Raw genomic sequence first — 8,041 nt, 5'->3', positions numbered from 1 at the left:
TCCAGTCTCTCGCAATCTATTAAATGTCAACATAAACACTCTTCGGTTTGGCACTCTTCTGTTTGGAAATCGTCGTGCATATTCTCGCACCGCCTTTAAAGCATTACCGTTGCAGAAACCGTATACAAAAACCATATCAGCATATTCACTATTAGAATACGTACGCGGCATATTGCAAAAGACAAAATTCATCTACTGTTAAAGGCTTTCAAAGAGCGACTGACAAATTCATAACAGAAAGTGGAAAATGTAATCAAATATGTCGGTGCTAGATATGGCAAGAAATGTAAACATTTTTTTTCGATTTCTCTGAAACGGAGCAAAAACGAGCATATGTCTATAGGACTTTTTTTCTTAGTTTTTTACTCCTCTACACGCTCCCGAAGTTTTGCCATTTAATTTGGAAACACCCTGTATAAGCAATTGAAAGATATTCTAAAAAATAGTACAACATTAAAACATTCCATTGGTAACTATTTAAGCATTGAGTGAATATTTTAACAAAGATATCATATGTATTAAAAGCAAACGATAGATTCTTATTAATGAAATAAATAATAATAAATTGTTTATTTTCCAGGTGTTCATATTATTTTATCTACCTCTTATATTTTTACATTTTACTGCAATTAAGAATTAATGCAATTATTTCAATGAGAAATGTATTAAGAACGATTTAACAATATATAAATGATAATGCAATGAGCTTACTAAATGCGCTTGTCACAGAGAAATTGAATTAGACAATTTTCATGAATTACCTTCATCGTCTTGCATTGCATTTGCGTGGTAATTTCACGTTGCCGTCAAATTTTCATTTCCGCGTGACCCTATTCCGTGTGATTTGCTCACTGATTGAAGACTGAATCTTTGACGGGGGATTATCTCAATACCTTGGATGTTAAATATTGCATTTGCCAATAAATTAATGATGATTCATTTCCAAGATTAGGCTTAAATTATTAATTTTGCATTTTGTCCTTTATTGTTTGCTGTGGTGTCTAATTTTGTGTAGGTCGTGGTACATGATTATAATTTTTTCGCATATCTTACAGATTTTTGTAAAAGTAACGTTCCAGTTCACTCAAATGCTATGCTATTAATGAATGATTCTTTCATTAATGGATAAAGACCCATTAAGCAAATTTACCCACTAAGGCAAGAAAAAAGAGTCTTTTTCAAAATAAGTCTTATTTACAAGATACGAAAAATCTATAAGCAAATGATTATTATGGAAAATATGATAGATGAATATATTAATTTTTTATATACATATGTACTTCGGGATCTGATTGAACTCTGTTATTGATATTAAATTTTGCATTGAAGAATGTTTTAAAACAATTATCAAAAATATATGTAGAAATAGTATATTCCAGTAACTTCATCGTGTAACCTTTGATATATTCGAAATAATGGTTGGATATTGAGATTTAATGATTTTGTGATATACACGATATTTTGCACGATATTGAGGTTCAGCAAGTATTGCCATACATAACACGTATTGTTGTTTCTAACAACCAACTCTCATGTGTCAAATGCATTTTAGAAAGTGTAAATATTATTACATCACATGTTATTATTATAATAATGTGAATATTTGTTAAATAATAAATATCTAATTGATTTATTTCTAATAATTAAATCATTGACATGTTCTTGCTAACAACATCGACTTTTTATTGTTTCATATGCAAATTAAAGAGAGAGATATGAAATAAGTAACTTTGTATTAATAGTCATCCTAAAGGTATCATTGTACATCCACATTTCGAAATGCAGTAATAACTTTGTAAGTCAGTACGTAATCGTGATTCTTGCCGCGGCACGGATAAAATGCAAATGCGATGCAAATGTGGCGGTGTATGCTAATACGCGCAAACGTTTAAAAATAGCGAGAGTACCTTATTAAAAGCGCGATTACATTCGAGGGCTCGGTTTAGGATTTTATGAACGTCCCGCCCGGTGGCTTTAACGGCAACTATCCGTGTTAAATTGTTAATAATCTAGTACTCTCATCTCGACCCTTGTTCCGAATGTAATTATTTTATCGCGGTAATGGAATATAATATCGATTCTCCAACAATGTTCGCGGCTGCAAATGACGAAAGTCTCGATTTGCATTTTAAATTGATAATTTGCAATATTTATTATAGTTCGAGTGTCTGCGACAATACATATTTAAATATAGGGAAAATAATTTATAATATAATTTTTATGTTGAATTTATGTTTATTAGTCACGGTATATAATGTCGATGTTTATATAATGTATAAAGCGATTAAGATTGGACTTAAAATTGATATACCTAATCCAGATATGATAACAAATTTTTTAAAGGGTTGAGTTTATAGATGTTGAATGTTTTGGTTTGCAAGAACAATAATAATTTGATAATAATTGATATAATTTGTATAGTTTCATGCGACGTTGAGAAGCTGTAGGAGACGATCGATCTTATATAAGAAGTTGTCCCAGTTGCATTCTAAGTCACTACATTACTACGTTTATGCTCCATATTCGATTTTAGCGAGTCTTCCTTGTCTGCGAACGATATATTAATAATATATTAATTATTAACGGTTTATTACAAGTAGAAGCGATTTAATAATTGCCGACGGGCATCGGCGGAATGGAGCTGAACGGATGTTATCCGTCTTGAGAAAGCTCGTTGAAATTGGCCGTGTGCCAAAGAAATGAGACTACCAAGAAAAATCTTCCATAAATCTTCCTTAATGAATATTAAATCGATTTTATTAATTTTCAATACATATATCGTTTGAAATAAAAACAACTTAATAACATTGTTAAATTAATAGACACTGATAAATAGAAGAAAATTGTAACATTTTGACATTAATAATACAAAGAATGTTATTTGTCTTGACATTTTTTGATAAATCCTTTATTGCATAATGAAACGTATTAAAATCTTTTCAAAAATATCATTTGATCTGCTGTATGAAAATAACTTTTATTTCCGATAGAGCCAGTAATGTCCGTAATCGCTCTCATTGTGTTGTTATTTTTACTCCTATTTTCGAACTTGCACGAACCTGACAATATCCCGAATTATTGCAGTCATTCGGGATCTTCAAAAATTCGATGCACATACATTCGGATCTTTAGGAGCTTGCGACATTTTCAGCACGTAGTATGACAGTAGTTACATGGATCAGCGATTTTTAGCGAGCTCCTCTTGGCTTTCTACACCTCCGCTATACGCCATGCACGTATGTGTACCTATGTATAAACATTTACGAGTCGGTACTTTTTTTGTTGTACTACTCTTCACGTACAATTCTTGGTAGAAATACTTCTTCTAAACGTTGTCCTTTTATTGTCAATGGCTTCTTTGATAAGCTCGAAACTAATCGTTTTTTATAGTACAACCTTGCATTAAGGTGACAAAAAAGTTTGGTCACAAAATTTTGTGTGTTTATCGAATCACCTAGCAAGCTGACACTATTTATTATCATTTTGACGTCAAAATAACATTAGCTTGTTACTTAAGTAGTAACATATATTTAAAACAGTTAATTTAACACAAAAATCTACCAAGGTGATTGTGATAGGAAATAATACAAATATCGTGTAAAAAATTAATATAAAAAAATGTAACACTAACACAATTTGTAAACAAATTGTGGAAGCATATTTCTTCGTAGCCAAATTTTTTTATCATCCTGTACGAGCACTTTGCGAAAGTTCGGTTAATCTTCAGAACGTGTTCTTCTTTGACTAATTTGGAGACAATCTCTTCCGTTGCAGGTTGTTCCGCGAACTGTTAGAAATAATGCACTCTCCCGATAACCGAACTAATGTCTCGGCACGATCTGCATATCCCAAACTTATCACCGCGTTAATACCGGCTTATGCATGTGGCGGTAATAAATTTCGAATCCCGGCGATTCGACGCCCAGCTAAGTTTCACCGTTTATTAAACGTATATTTGGCCAAGATCCATAAACATGGAAACGTAGTCGTTTACATATAGGCAATTCAGGCCGGTGAATGTTAGACATCTCCCGAGATCTCCATTAGCATACATCCGTTACATCGCACCGGTGCTCACCCCTTCGCACACCTCCGCATGTCCGCATCTCGCTAGCATTCTGCTCCCCTCTACTCGAAGAGGGTTAAATTAACTCCTCGTCTTTCTCGCTCCCATTAAAGTGTAACACGATTGTACGTGGCCTTATTCCACTTATTGTCGGATGACGATATATGCCGATCCAATTTAGGAATCCCGAAATGGTGACAGCCTTGTGATGGTACGTTTCGCGTTCCTCACGATAAGAAACCGTCACTCGTCATGTTTACGTGATCTACGGTAACTTGAAATGTTCTTTTTTTCCGTCATGTGAAAGAACTCGATATATAGTTATACAGTAAAAAATTTTTTATACACGATGGTGGTAGAAACCCAGGTGCGCTTGTTCTTGAGACGAATCTCGTAATTCGACAATTCTGCGCAAATGCCAGATGCGGCCGTATTCAAATAGACGTATTTATAGACTACACACTGCCAAAAGACGAGCATTCAAACCTGATGTAATTCTCACATAGAATTTAGATAACTCAATTTGATAACTCAAGATAATATAAGCACACATAATTAAGTAAAAACACAAAAATATATAAGCAAAAGGATAATGCCGATTTAAATCACCGCGACAGGATGGTGGTCTGGCATGCAAATCTCATTGGCTAATTAGAAATGCGCAATAGCACACCTGGGTTTCTTCCACCATGGATTTGTAATTGTGTTAGAAACAGTCCACACAAATCCTTGTAAAAATTTCGTGTTGAACTTTTATCATATTTGAGTGTTAATTTAACATAATGTGATTATATTATTTAAATATTTTGTATTAAATTGATATTCAATATTTCTTAACATTAAAGTAACAATTTATGAGTAAGTGAACAAATGATATAAAAATAACGTGTCTTAAAAAAGTAAATTTTGATGAATGAATAATATACGTGTTAATTTAACTTATTATAAATGTTAATTTTCCTAAAAAAAAATACTTCCGTAGTTTTTTTGCTTACAAATTGTGTTGGTGATACATTTTTTAACATAATATTTGTATTACTTTCTAACATATTCATCTTGTGTTAAATAAATTTTCAAATTTTACGTGTTTGTTTTCTTATAATCGATTCATAATATTCTTTATATCTGAAAATCTCAACGATAAACGCCCATGTCAATGAAATTCATTCTTTAAAAAGTAATTAAATTGAAAATGCACATCAGGAATCTTACTTCTGTTTGCGTGCGTTGATACCTACCTTGCAAATCTATCTCGTACCTACTTTGTCGGAGAATCACTAATTCGAATCGTTAATTCTCGCTCCGCTTTAATACAGATTCATTGTCGCGTACATAAGCGTCGGGGCACGTAAAGCCCGGAAATGGCGACGAGATTGCGAGAGAAGTGTGTTTGAAGAGATCCGCCTGCGAGAAAGGCACGATGCAGCTGCTATGGATTGTATGGCAGAGTACGTTAAAATGCAGGGTGAAATGTAATTCGTGATACGAGAAGAGGATGATTTCTCGTTTAAAATTAACTTGGCAATGTAATGTAAAATTTTTTCGAAACTTACTTTGTACAAAAGAAATTTTTAAGTCTTAAAAATTGATATCTCTATTCTTTTTCAAGCTTAAATGGTCTATAATAGTTTTTATCGTACATTATTGTCTTTTTGATCGACTATTATCGATATAAAAATATTACTTTCAAGAAAATAAAAATTTAAATGTTTGCACATAATTTTTTAAGTAATTTTAATTAATTCGAATTTTTTTAATAAAATATTTTTTTATACTTTAACAATTATGTTATTAAATAAGTTTGATAATGTTAAATATAACGTAAGATCTTTATCGATTATTCAATAATTAAAAAAATGTTACGTTTTAACATCTGAAACTTAAAAAAAAAAACCATTTCCTGACCTACTTTTATACAAACAATTGCCCCTTTTTAGTTCGCAATCATGACATTCAGTTTAATCAAGTTGTATTCATTAACGAATTTCGATACTTTGAGCGACTTCATCAATCGTTTAATGGCCAGTAATAAGTCAGGACAGTCAACAGTAGCGCAAGAATTTAGATCGCGTATTTTCTTTGCCTTCGGACAGTTATTAAAGCTTAACGCAATAACGTCATTTTTGATATCGTTCTCGTGCGATCAAACACCTTCTCGCGATCTGATTTTTAGATTTATTGTTCGAGATACCGTAATAATCGCTGAAAGAAGATTCCGCGGTCAATCGATTTGGTCAATACAGCGCGCCTAATGCACGACGGCAGATCGCCGGTAAGGGGGATGGTACGGAGTCTCCGTCGGGTGCAACCGGGGAGTGGGCAACCGAGACGAGAGTATTCTCGCCGTCCTTTTCACCCTTTACCCATACGACGGCAGCCGGTAATGGAATTGCAAATCCGTCGACATTACATGCCTCTTGGCAACTTGTGATTTCGCGCCCGGTACTCCGCCAACACACGCCCTGTTACGTTTCTCATCCCCATCGTGTCGTCCTTGTCGCTCCGCCTTCGACGCAAAAGTATCCGCTCGACCTCACGTTTCTACCACTCCCTGTCTCTCTAATTCTGTCTCTCTTTCTCATTTACCTACTTTCTTCTCTTACATTTTCCTCTAGCTTATTTTCATTAACTATATTACACATATTTTTTACCTTTTATTTTTTCGCCGTTTTTCTTCATCGTGATCTTCTTTTTTAATTTTTTTTTAATTTTCTTACGCATTTTGTACCTTCTTTCTTTTCATATTTTCATCTCATTTATAATGTCAGATGTCACTGTTAAATATCAAAAAAACAATGATAATCCAATTAAATAACGTTCTGTTCTTTTTAATTTCTATATGTATCAAAATATAAATCAGTCCATTTTTGTGGTTAGTTTCAAAGTAAATAATATCTATATTAATATATGGATTTAGTAAATAATAAACTAAATTTGGGTCAAATTTAATACATTTTTTTTAGTTAAATTGTTTAACTCCACTGTTTTAAATGAAGTTAAATTAACTAAAATCATATCAAATAAGAGTAGTGATCTATAGAAATGATTCAAAATAATTCAAATTGGATATAATTTGACGTTATGAATTTAATACATGTCATTACACAATGTCATTTTTATTCCTTACTTTCTTTGCGATTAAACTTTACAGGACGAGAAAAAAGCTACTTTAATAGCGTATAAAATGTTGAAATAGTATCATATTTTGAGATAAGGAATACAATAAAATAATGAATTCTAACAAATTTTACTTAAGGAAAAGCCATAAGATTTTGAAAATAGACTCCTGTCTTCTAAAGATTAAACGAACTTCCTCTTCACTTTCTTTTCTCTTTCATTTCAACCTCGTTCTTATACGCTTGCCTCTGCTCTATTACTCGACAAGATCTAAGAACTCGAATTAACTATTTCCGAATCTTCGAAGCAAGCGGGACATGAGAACGAGGGAACAAAAAGGACAGGATGTTCACCGGACCTAGCTCATCCTTGCTCGCATAAATGGTCTTTTGTCATGACCTCAGAGTCCCTCGGCACGCGTGGAATTTCTGGAATCGCAAGCGGATTGCACACGTACCTCGTTCGTGCTAAGTGTCGAACTCGCTTTGGATGGTGTGAAACTAAGAATCCTTTAACAATCGGACGGATTCCTATGGAATTACGTCGTACCTTCGTTTCTGTTCCGGTCACTTAACGTCACATCGAAGAAAGCTCAACTATCCGGCGGATAGACCATCTTTTCACCCTGAAATTCTCACTTAAATTTTACATTTTAGTATCGCCAACTTTATAAAAACCGTTGTACATTAACAATCATAACCAGTGCGTCGAATTTTAAAACGGCAATTTTCCGTCGTTCAGGCGTAATCTCGGAAAAATTCTGATATTATGCGCGCGCGCGCGCACAGGAAATAATCTAATTTTCATGACGGAATTACTTCTTTTCTCACTGTTCCTCGTTCCCGATTAGCGCCAGCT

Source organism: Mycetomoellerius zeteki, unplaced genomic scaffold, assembly GCF_001594055.1.
Source record: "Mycetomoellerius zeteki isolate Tzet28-1 unplaced genomic scaffold, Tzet1.0 scaffold709, whole genome shotgun sequence".
Taxonomy (NCBI): Eukaryota; Metazoa; Arthropoda; class Insecta; order Hymenoptera; family Formicidae; genus Mycetomoellerius; species Mycetomoellerius zeteki.
The sequence above is the reverse complement of the archived record's forward strand: the minus strand, read 5'-3'. Positions refer to the sequence as shown.